The sequence below is a fragment of the Bufo bufo genome, chromosome 4 (assembly GCF_905171765.1).
Source record: "Bufo bufo chromosome 4, aBufBuf1.1, whole genome shotgun sequence".
NCBI classification, from domain to species: domain Eukaryota; kingdom Metazoa; phylum Chordata; class Amphibia; order Anura; family Bufonidae; genus Bufo; species Bufo bufo.
This window is the reverse complement of record NC_053392.1, coordinates 608,904,418-608,917,499: the sequence shown is the minus strand read 5'-3', so window position 1 is coordinate 608,917,499 and position 13,082 is coordinate 608,904,418.

Below are 13,082 nucleotides of genomic sequence, written 5' to 3'. Positions count from 1 at the left end.
AATGTTGATGGGGCGTTGTTATTTACATAGGACTCCATGTTGAAGCTGGCTGGGGGAGGGAGTGATGTTTTTTACATGGAAATAAATGTTGAGGCGGTGATGCTTACATGGGATTGCTTGTTGGAGGTGGCTGGTTAAAGGGTATTATTTACATAGGACTGTATGTTGAAGGCAGTTGCGGAGGGGGTGATGTTATTTACACGGGACTGTATATTGGAGGGAGCTGTAGATAGATAGGGATCTTATTTACATGGGAATGTAAATTGGAGGGGCCTGAAGAGATGGTGTGATCTTATTTACATGGGACTCTACGGCAGAGGGAAATAGTGTTATTTACATGGGACTGTATGGTGGTGAGGCTGAGGAATTATAGTTTCTGAGGACACTAAAAGGAGGAATATAACTTCAGGGGGAACTGCAGGGGACATTATAAATACTGGGGGCATTATAACAGTAGGGGCGATATAAATACTGAGGGCACTTCAGGGTGAGCATTATAACAGTAGGGGGCAGTATAAATACTGGGGGCACTGTAGTGGCATTATAACAGTAGGAGGCGATATAAATACTGGGGCAACTTCAGGGCGAGCATTATACCAGTAGGGGTCAGTATAAGACCAGGGGACATTATAGGGGTTCTTATTACTACTGGGGGCTCTTTAGGAGTGACTTATATATCCACCTTATTTCTACTAAGAACACTATGGGGGCCTTATTACTACTAGGGGTCTGTATAGAGCAAAGGCGGACACAGGCAGCAAAGGGCCCCTGTGCAAAGGATGTACCTGCCCCCCCCCCCCCAACCACACATACAAATATAAACATATATGTGCAAATAAAAAATATCTTGTGAATATGTTTAAAATATGTATATATATTCTTTTCATACTATGCAATGACTCTAACATCTGCCCAAAGCATAACTATACACACCCAGTCCCCTTAATGCCCCCATATAGTAATTATTCCCCCTTTGTGCTAGTACATAGCAGTTATGTCCAGATATGTGCCGCCTCACAGTAGTAATAGTCAGATTTGTGCCCCCTCACAGTAGTAATAGTCAGATATGTGCCCGCTCACAGTAGTAATAGTCAGATATGTGCCCGCTCACAGTAGTAATAGTCAGATATGTGCCCGCTCACAGTAGTAATAGTCAGATATGTGCCCGCTCACAGTAGTAATAGTCAGATATGTGCCTCCTCACAGGAAGTAAAAAAAATATACTTACCTAGTTCCTCATGATCACAGTTCAGCCGCTGCCGCTCCACAGCAATAGCAGCATGTGGTGTCACACATTGCTCTGCTGGTCTGTGTAGGAGGAGGAGCACAGCAGTTCTGCAGCTCAGCAAAAACATTTAACCCCTTAAGGATCGGGCTCATTTTCACCTTAAGGACCAGGCCATTGTTTGCAAATCTGACTGGTAAAATGGAGTCCAAAAAATGTATTTTTATTTATAAAAAAAATACCTACCGTAATTCACCAAAAATTTTGAAAAATTAGCAAATTTCCAAGTTTCAATTTCTCTACTTCTATAATAGATAGTATAACCTACAAAAATATTTATTAATTTATAGAGCAGGTTATTACGAACACGGCGATACCTAATATGTCAACTTTTTTTATTTATGTAAGTTTTACACAATTATTTCATTTTTGAAACAAAAAAAATCATGTTTTAGTGTCTCCATAGTCTGAGAGCCAAAGTTTTTTCAGTTTTTGGGCGATTATCTTGGGTAGGGTATGATTTTTGCGGGATGAGAAGATGGTTTGATTGGCACTATTTTGAGGTGCGTATGACTTTTTCATCGCTTGCTATTACACTTTTTGGGGTGTAACGTGACAAAAAAAAATGCTTTTTTTACACCGTTTAAATTTTTTTACGGAATTCACCTAAAGGGTTAGGTCATGTGATATTTTTATAGAGTAGGTTATTACGGACGCGGCGATACCTAATATGTCGACTTTTTTTTATTATTTATGTAAGTTTTACACAATTATTTCATTTTTGAAACAAAAAAAATCATGTTTTAGTGTCTCCATAGTCTGAGAGCCAAAGTTTTTTCAGTTTTTTGGCGATTATCTTGGGTAGGGTATGATTTTTGCGGGATGAGAAGATGGTTTGATTGGCCCTATTTTGAGGTGCGTATGACTTTTTCATCGCTTGCTATTACACTTTTTGGGGTGTAACGTGACAAAAAAAATGCTTTTTTTACACCGTTTAAATTTTTTTACGGAATTCACCTGAAGGGTTAGGTCATGTGATATTTTTATAGAGTAGGTTATTACAGACGCGGCGATACCTAATATGTCGACTTTTTTATTATTTATGTAAGTTTTACACAATTATTTCATTTTTGAAACAAAAAAAATCATGTTTTAGTGTGCCCATAGTCTGAGAGCCATAGTTTTTTCAGTTTTTGGGCGATTATCTTGGGTAGGGTATGATTTTTGCGGGATGAGATGATGGTTTGATTGGCACTATTTTGGGGTGCGTATGACTTTTTGATCGCTCGCTATTACACTTTTTGTGATGTAAGTTGACAAAAAAAGGCTTTTTTTACACCGTTTTTTTTTTTTTTTTTTACGGAATTCACCTGAGGGGTTAGGTCATGTGATATTTTTATAGAGCAAGTTATTACGGACGCGGCAATACCTAATATGTGTAGTGCATTTTAAATTTTTTATTTTTAATCAGTGATAAATGTTTAAGTTATTTTTTTTACTTTTTTACTTTTTTCACTTTTTTTTTTTTTGACCCAGACCCACTTTGTTCTTGAAGATCCAGTGGGTCTTATGTCTGTATAATACAGTACAGTGCACTATATAGTGTACTGTATTTTCACTTTACAAAGTCTGTTCAGACTTCTGCCTTTAGCAGAAGTCTGATCAGCACCATGGACAGCAGAAAGCCTGTGAAGGCGTCCGGTTGCCATTGTAACCATCACTCGCTGCTACAACTTTGCCGGCAGATAACAAAGAGGGCTGCAGGGGGGGAGTAAAAATTAAAATGTAGTTCATTTTGACCACGTAGCAGTGATCGGAAATCGGAATTACACAGGGCGTACAGGTACGCCCTGTGTCCTTAAGTACAAGGACATCAGGGCGTACCTGTACGCCCTGTGTCCTTAAGAGGTTAAAGTTTGCACTGTATTAAAGCACATTGACAGTCTCTCAAGCAAACAAGTGGGGCTTATTCTCATAAGGCAATGGCACAAAGGATTTTGTATCCTGTTCGTATATAGTTCGCATAAGGCGCAAAGGATTTGTATGCTGTTCGTGACGCCAATTCTTTTGTAGCATACCAAACCACAGGCGAAACACGTGAGGCTCACGGTGGGACGATATGGGTAGTAGTTGTTTGTACTCACGATTAGCAGATGCCTCCCTGGGCTGGTGTACAGTTGGTACAGTTCATCAATTGAAAGTTTTTTGTATATCATAAGTAATAATAAGTTCAACTGTAGGGATGAGCGAACCCGAACTGTATAGTTCGGGTTCGTACCGAATTTTGGGGTGTCCGTGACACGGACCCGAACCCGAACATTTTCGTAAAAGTCCGGGTTCGGTGTTCGGCGCTTTCTTGGCGCTTTTTGAAAAGCAGCCAATCAACAAGCGTCATACTACTTGCCCCAAGAGGCCATCACAGCCTTGCCTACTATTGGCATGGCTGTGATTGGCCAGTGCAGCATGTGACCCATCCTCTATATAAGCTTGGGTCACGTTGCGCTGCATGTAACTCTGCTGATTGAAGTGTCGGGAGAGGTTGCAGCTGCGACGTTAGGGCGAGATTAGGCAGATTAACTCCACCAAAAGACTTCATTCAGTGATCAATCTGCAGCTGTGGATCATTGAAGTGCTGATATTGACTTGCTCACTTTTTTGAGGCTGCCCAGAGCGTTTTTAGATCACTTTTTTTCTGGGGTGATCGGCGGCCATTTTGTGACTTGTGGTGCGCCAGCACAAGCTATCACCAAGTGTATTTAACCATCAATAGTGTGGTTATTTTGTGCTATATCCTACATCAGCTGCAGGCTGAGCCTGTGTCACCGAAGTGCATTTAACCATCAACAGTCTGGTTATTTTTTGGCCATATATTACATCAGGGGCAAGTTGAGCCTGTCACCCAGCGCCTAAAAAATAGACCTGACATTTCTATTCAACCAAATCTGTACAGTTTTAGCTGGTCAAGTTATTTGTAGTGACCGCAAAAGCACACTTTTTGTTCTGGGTTGAAAAACTATTCCCAAATTTGCCATTCTCAAAATAACTAGTTTCTGGTATTTGAGGCCTACTTGAAATCTATCCCAAAAAGGATATCTTACATTGAAGGTGCTGATAGTGCCATTCAGAAAAACCTAAGACACACGCTACCGTGCAGATAGAAGTCTGATTCTGTGATTAAACCTATACCTGTCACACAGCGCAAAAAAAAACAGGCCTCACATTTCTATTCAACCAAATCTGTACTGTTTTAGCTGGTCAAGTTATTTCTAGTGACCGTAAAAGCACATTTTTTTTTCTGGGTTGAAAAACTATTCCCAAATTTGCCATTTTCAAAATAACTAGTTTCTGGTATTTGAGGCCTACTTGAAATCTACCCCAAAAAGGATATCTTACATTGAAGGTACTGATAGTGTCATTCAGAAAAACCTAAGACACACGCTACCGTGCAGATAGAAGTCTGATTCTGTGATTAAACCTATACCTGTCACACAGCGCAAAAAAAAACAGGCCTCACATTTCTATTCAACCAAATCTGTACTGTTTTAGCTGGTCAAGTTATTTCTAGTGACCGTAAAAGCACTTTTTTTTTCTGGGTTGAAAAACTATTCCCAAATTTGCCATTCTCAAAATAACTAGTTTCTGGTATTTGAGGCCTACTTGAAATCTATCCCAAAAAGTATATCTTACATTGAAGGTACTGATAGTGTCATTCAGAAAAACCTAAGACACACGCTACCGTGCAGATAGAAGTCTGATTCTGTGATTAAACCTTAACCTGTCACACAGCGCAAAAAAAAACAGGCCTCACATTTCTATTCAAGCAAATCTGTACTGTTTTAGCTGGTTAAGTTATTTCTAGTGACCGTAAAAGCACATTTTTTTTTCTGGGTTGAAAAACTATTCCCAAATTTGCCATTCTCAAAATAACTAGTTTCTGGTATTTGAGGCCTACTTGAAATCTATCCCAAAAAGGATATCTTACATTGAAGGTACTGATAGTGTCATTCAGAAAAACCTAAGACACACGCTAGCGTGCAGATAGAAGTCTGATTCTGTGATTAAACCTATACCTGTCACACAGCGCAAAAAAAAACAGGCCTCACATTTCTATTCAACCAAATCTGTACTGTTTTAGCTGGTCAAGTTATTTCTAGTGACCGTAAAAGCACTTTTTTTTTTCTGGGTTGAAAAACTATTCCCAAATTTGCCATTCTCAAAATTGTGGTGAACGGGAACAATGAGGAAAACATCTAATAAGGGATGCTAACGCGGACGTGGACATGGTCGTGGTGGTGTTAGTGGACCCTCTGGTGCTGGGAGAGGACGTGGCCGTTCTGCCACAGCCACAAGTCCTAGTGAACCAACTACCTCAGGTCCCAGTAGCCAGCAGAATTTACAGCGATATTTGGTGGGGCCCAATGCCGTTCTAAGGATGGTAAGGCCTGAGCAGGTACAGGCATTAGTCAATTGGGTTGCCGACAGTGGATCCAGCACGTTCACATTATCTCCCACCCAGTCTTCTGCAGAAAGCGCACAGATGGCGCATGAAAACCAAGCCCATCGGTCTGTCACATCACCCCCATGCATATCAGGGAAACTGTCTGAGCCTCAAGTTATGCAGCAGTCTCTTATGCTGTTTGAAGACTCTGCTGCCAGGGTTTCCCAAGGGCATCTACCTAGCCCTTCCCCAGGGGTGGAAGAGATAGAATGCACTAACGCACAACCACTTATGTTTCCTGATGATGAGGACATGGGAATACCACCTCAGCACGTCTCTGATGATGACGAAACACAGGTGCCAAATGCTGCGTCTTTCAGCAGTGTGCAGACTGAACAGGAGGTCAGGGATCAAGACTGGGTGGAAGACGATGCAGGGGACGATGAGGTCCTAGACCCCACATGGAATGAAGGTCGTGTTACTGACTTTCAGAGTTCGGAGGAAGAGGCAGTGGTGAGACCGAGCCAACAGCGTAGCAAAAGAGGGAGCAGTGGGCAAAATCAGAACACCCGCTGCCAAGAGACTCCGCCTGCTACTGACCGCCGCCATCTGGGACCGAGCACCCCAAAGGCAGCTTCAAGGAGTTCCCTGGCATGGCACTTCTTCAAACAATGTGCTGACGACAAGACCCGAGTGGTTTGCACGCTGTGCCATCAGAGCCTGAAGCGAGGCATTAACGTTCTGAACCTTAGCACAACCTGCATGACCAGGCACCTGCATGCAAAGCATGAACTGCAGTGGAGTAAACACCTTAAAAACAAGGAAGTCACTCAGGCTCCCCCTGCTACCTCTTCTGCTGCTGCCGCCTCGGCCTCTTCTGCTGCTGCCGCCGCCTCGGCCTCTTCTGCTGCTGCTGCCGCCGCCTCGGCCTCTTCCTCTGCCTCTGGAGGAACGTTGGCACCTGCCGCCCAGCAAACATGGGATGTACCACCAACACCACCACCTGCGTCACCAAGCATCTCAACCATGTCACACGGCAGCGTTCAGCTCTCCATCTCACAAACATTTGAGAGAAAGCGTAAATTCCCACCTAGCCACCCTCGATCCCTGGCCCTGAATGCCAGCATTTCTAAACTAGTGATGAGCTTGAGGTGCCATATTCGTTTTCGCGATATTTCGCGAATATTCGTTAGAATATTCGTATTCTATCCTCAGAAATCGAATATTCGTACGTTAGCTAATAATATGCGCATAATATGCGCATAGTTATATACGCGTAATATGCGCATATTATGCGAATTCGCAAATTTCTAAATGTCTTTAGTGTTCAGTGGTGTACTGTTCACTGTTCAAATTATACAATAAATGTTTTGAATATTCTCTATATTGCAATATAAAATCAGACTAGAACACAATGTTATTGCAATATAGCCTAGGCAATATTATTCATTTTCAATAGAAAGATTTCGAAACTACTAATGCCTTATATCCGCTTTGTTTTTTACGAATATTATAGATATTGTAATATATCATAGATTTCGAGTGATACGAATATTCTAAAACCTGATATATCATTAATTTTATCGAATATTCGTTAACATACAAATAGCTGAAACGGCACTGACATTTTCGTATCATTTTGCGCATGCGCGTGATTTGTTCAAAACCGGAAGTAAGCGCCGTTTTAAACCAGAATTCAACTTGCGTCAGTTTTGTGCGGTTGAAAACTTTATGCGCTCAGTTTTTACGATGGTGGCCAGCAAGTTCACTAAAGCTGAGGAGGAGCTGATCGTCATAGTAAGTATAATCTAATTGAACATTTGTTCGCATACACGCTTGTTTCGCATATCTTAGTAATATTCCTATGTAGGTTTATTGAATTGAATTTTTCGGATGTATTTGTTTAAACTATTTTCGCATGGCATTAAAATTCGGATAGTACATACTTTGATTACATATAAATGATAGTTTGAAACAAGTATTGTTGACATTCCAAAGTAATATATTTTTCAGATAATCATTAACATCTACTCATACTATATATAATGTGATTTTATCTATATTACTAAAATAAATAGTTAAGCATTTTTGATCTCATAAATGGTTTTAATGGTCTGCCATCAAAGCAGTATCTCACTGGCATCTGCTATATATTTATATGCTATTCATACATACATGTGGCCGACGTGTCATTATGTATGGATAGCAATGCATACAAATATATATATCAGATGCACATTGTACATCTAATTTCCTGCCTCAGACAATATACCCACACTGCATACCACCAAACCCCCCCTCAAACCCCCCCCCCCCCCTGACCTCCCCCAACACACAAACACACACACACAGTCTATTCAAACAGCGGTCCTCCAGTTGTTCTAAAACTACAACTCCCGTCCCATTATGTCCTTCTATAGGATGATAGCTGTAGGTTGTCATGGAATGATGTGAGTTTTATTTTTGCCACAGCCGGAGGGCCGCAGTTTGCAGGGGGGCCGCAGTGTGCGGACGGCTAGTCTAAATATTCAAATAAGTGTCCTGTTGGTCAGGAGAAGTAATTTTTTACATTATACAGTATATTTGCTGGTTCATTTAGCGTTACCCAGGGTGCACCACGTGGAGGCGGACCAGCTTTACACCCCAAACTATGCCGTCACTAGACAGGTACATCTCTCCTCAGATGGACAATATCTAATAGCTTATACCCCACACACATACAATTTCACCACAATTAGATTTTATACGGTTACGTTAAGTTAAATTGTAGTATTTGACTCGCAAATAATAATAATTTTTGGTTTGGTATTTGAGATAATGATGACATGTTGGTGGTCAGTTACTGCGGCATCAAGGCAGCGCACGGCGAGCGGTTCCGTGTAATTAAACTACAACATGCAGAGCTTTTAGTTAGACTGCCTCTGGCCGTGTGCTGACTTGCTGCTGCTGGAACGTTTCCCTCGACACCAGTGGTGTAGCTGCAGGCCCGGCAGCTGTTCCATCCGTTTTGTTAACTGTCTATACTGTCACTGTGTTACATAATTTCATTGTGTAATACTACCGAGGGGGCCATGACGAAATCTTTTAGTCCTCCTTTGTGGGATGGGCCTCTTCTGGGTCAGGGCCGCAAAGCAGACGCTTCTCCTGCTTCCCGGATAGTTACACCCCTGGCCGCCATTATTATAGTAAATGTTGACGTATCGTCATTCTTGTCGCTGTGGCGTATTTACAGGGCATGCTTGGGGGCCCTGACCCAGAAGGGGCAGATCCAGGAGGAGGAGGTCTAAAAGATTTTTTCAGGGCCCCCTCAACAGTATTACACAATAAAATTATATACAGTGACAGTATAGACAGTGTATAAAATGGATGGAACAGCTGCCGGGACTGGTGTGAGAGAGCAATCTTTACTAGCCACAGTTATGTGGGTGGCTTGAAAGTAATGCCTTTTTGAAAATTTGTGGGTGGTAGGTAGGTTGTCCCCATTAAAAAAATTTTGCTGTGGGGCCAAGTCATTTCTAACTACGCCACTGTCTGGGGGCATAAGTGAACTAGCGGCAGGAAGGATCTGACCGCTTGTTCAACTTCCTAGAATAGACTGACGTACTCCACTTGTGCTAATGTTAAAGTTCCTTAATCTTAGTTTTATTAAATAATTTTTATAAAATGCTTCTTTTCTTAATCACGCAGCGCCTGTTAGAGCAAGGTTATGATGAACTACGCTCTAACAAATCAAAACACGCCATAGTAAGGGAGCTGAGGAAGGAGATGAGGAGGGTTCATGAGGGCAAACATGAAGCCTTGGCCATTTGCAAAAAGTGGTCGGACCTGAAGCGGAGACATATGGCCAGAATCCGCAAGATCCGTGACGAGCACTGTCCAGGTACAAACATTATTGAGTGTTGATGAAATAAACAAAAGTAACGTAATGGTGAGGTACATTTATTATTTGTGATTTTTATTTTTACATAAGTATTAATTTGTAATTATAGGGGCTCGCCTTCCGTCTGTAAAACACAGGCCTGCCAGCAGGGATTCCTGGGAGCTGTCGGCGTCTGAGGGGGAGCAGGAGCAGCAGGCAGGACCCTCAGGGACATCAAATGACCCACCACCACCACAGGAGGGGGAGTCAATGGTGGAGGAAGAGGCTGGACCAGCAGCCCTACCTGAGTTGCCCCCCCACATTTTTGAGGATGAGGAGCAGGAAGAGGAGGATGATGACGGGGTAGTCACCACCCCACACAAGGAGGGTAAATATGTGTGTAGTGGAGGGGTAGCACGATCCACAAGGTCTCCGCTGGGAGCCTGGAAACAGGAGCAAGCTCTTAAAAGAGCTTATACTCAGGGGAGTATTGTGATATAGCAATCCCCAAGAGTGTAGTTATTCCATCCCCCAAACAGGAGCCAAGACTTCATTAAGGAATAAAACAGGAACTCTTTATTGAGGGCTACCCCCCCTATGCAGCTCCCCATCTGGTGGACACGCCCCTAGTGGACAAGAAGCAAGACTGCTACACAGGACAGATATGCAGCAACTTAGGATACACAGACACAACACATCCCCACAATGCATCATGGTTTCATCCTCTCTGGCCTGGAGGGGAGAGGAGTAATCCAATTATCTTTCAGGACAAAGGGACATCGGCAATACACATGTGAGAACAACAGAACAGGAATCCCCACCCAAAAACACAATGTCACACCCTCCCAGCAACACAGACATTTAACATATTCCAAGATAGCTGAAGTCTGAGTGCATATCATTAGGTGAATGCCGCTCAGAATACACAAATACAATACAAATAGCTATCTGGGTGCCCTCACATAACAACATACAATTGCATCAATGCTGGCGGTTTTCATGCAGCCAGCCTAGGAACTTTACAGCCCACACGAACCATATTACACAAAACATCTATACGCTTGATTCTTTTAAGTGGCATACACATATGCAATAACGTCGTACATACAGGAATGACAATATACAGTGGCTGAGTTTGCCACCATGTGCTTTTGTTGTTTAAACTTATTCACACACACATGTATTAGTTTAGTTATATTGGATAACATAAAGTGCCAAACTTACAGTTCATTACAAGCAGGGTAAAAAGACAGTACTATCGAAACACACTACTGTCTGTCACCATTCTGGTTCCTTTCTTAGATTGTTCTGCGTTGGGATGGCCTGTCCACAATTTATCTTAAAATCCTTTTTAACAGCACCGTTATGAGAACATAGGATGGAGTACGGATGAGACATGTCCCACCCAATGTCTATGTTAACTATTTTAACCCCGTTCAAAAATCAATATTAAAGACAAAACTCCAGAAACAAAACAGGTGTGCTTATTCCCGACGTACAGATTAACGTAAATTTGTTTATCTTTTTCACACTTTTCAATCTTGTCGTTGCAATATTATTCAAAAATCTATTGATTATAAAAAGTATAATAATAATAAGAACCCTATCATTTATACCAATAAATATAAATTAATTATACAAATCAAATATCATATGTAAATTATGACCTCAATGACATAGACTATTCATGGACTAATGTTAGGTTAAAAAAAAATTTTTTTTTATTTTATATAGACGTTTAAAATGAAAAATATATTTTTCATATTTTTTTTCACCTACAATAGTCAATAGTGAACAACTTTATACAATATTCACTAAATTGCATTTAATGAGATGTCAAACAAATAAATACATATTTAAAATGTACTATATATATTATATATATATATATATATATATATATATATTTAATTATATATTTTTTTCTTTTTAACAGTAATTAAATCCCTCAAGGAGAAGGTTCAAGTCCTTCAGAGGGACCATGTTTCTCTGTTGAGGAAGTGCCGGGAGCAGCACTGCCGCAAATTACGCCAGTTAAGGGTGCAGTACTCCCACCAAATGGCTGTCGTGGAGGAGCAGCACAACAAGGCGGTTGGGGAGATACTCAACATTATTAATGTTCTGAAGGCCTTGCCTTAAGGCCAATTTTACTTTTTTTTTGTTGTTATTTAAATATTATAAAAAATATTATTTTATTTGTTGATCTATATATTGTGTGTTTGTTTTTATTTTATTAATTGAAGTTTTGCAATTCATTTCAAAACATTTGTTTACAGTGAGGCCCCTATACTATACACAAACTCATCAGTACACTGACAAACATCAACCGGAATGTACATATAAAATTGGCATTTTTTGTCCCACCCAGAAGTTCAACGCATATTTATAATAGCAGTAGTCCTTGATAATCGTTGAGTATGTTGCCTACACATAATTATTAAGCAATTGGATAATATGAGCATTTATGGTTGTTGTAGGCCTTATAATCCACCGTTAATCTCTTATTTCGAACTAATTGTGTATACCCCACAAAAAAAAAAAAAAAAAAAAGTAGATATAAGTAAAATGGTAAAGGCATGTTGTAAAAACTAAACAGCACGTATCCGTAATAGTGCACTTATTACAAAAAAATTTAAATGTCCTGGCATTGCTTCCGCCAAACAGACCAAAAAATGTGCTTACATGACTCAGAGTATAAGAATTCTCCAACAGTTGAGGAACATTATATAGTACGTATTTTTAAATTAAATTTTTTTAAAGCTGTGTCTATATATATTTAGCATGTGCAAATCATCATTACATTATTGTCAATATTTAAAAAAATAGATAAAAGTAAATATCCCTATATACATGTGTCATTCAGGCTTCATTATCAAAACCGGATTGTCACACGGATGAGTCTAACGCCAGTCAGACCCAACCATGTAGATAGGTCAACACGGAAGTCGGCCACCCCTCCCAGGACAACAGACACCACCATGTTAGAACCTTAATCCGTAGGGAAAAAATAAACTTAAATAAAATCAAATAAAATTGTTTCATTAGGTTCATCAATAAGTCGAGTACTATTTTTATTGCACAAGACCTTTTGACAAGGGAAAGCCACATGCGGTCCACAACTTGCTACATCGTGAACCACAACATTGGCCCCCCAAACCCAATTTTTTAAAATAAACCAAAGAAAATAAAATAAAGTTAAATAATTTAATTTTGTAAATGAAGCCAAACAACACTTTTTATTTTATTGTGTTATTGATATACTTTTTTCTTATTTTAAATATTGACAATACATAAGTGACACAGCACATGCATGAATATTAACAATCCAAAACAAGTTTTGAGAATTCTACACTCTAGACTTGTTATAGTGCAAAGTAGAAAAATTGATCCATGCTGGTTGCCTACGCACGATTAAGAACCTTCATGTTTTACAGTTAACACTGTAGTAAAATGCAGACTCCAAAGTTATGATTCATAACTCTGCAGAATAATTGAATTAAATAACGCTTAAGTAGACTGTTATTTAAAAAAAATATATAAGGTCTTAAAGGTCTCAAATA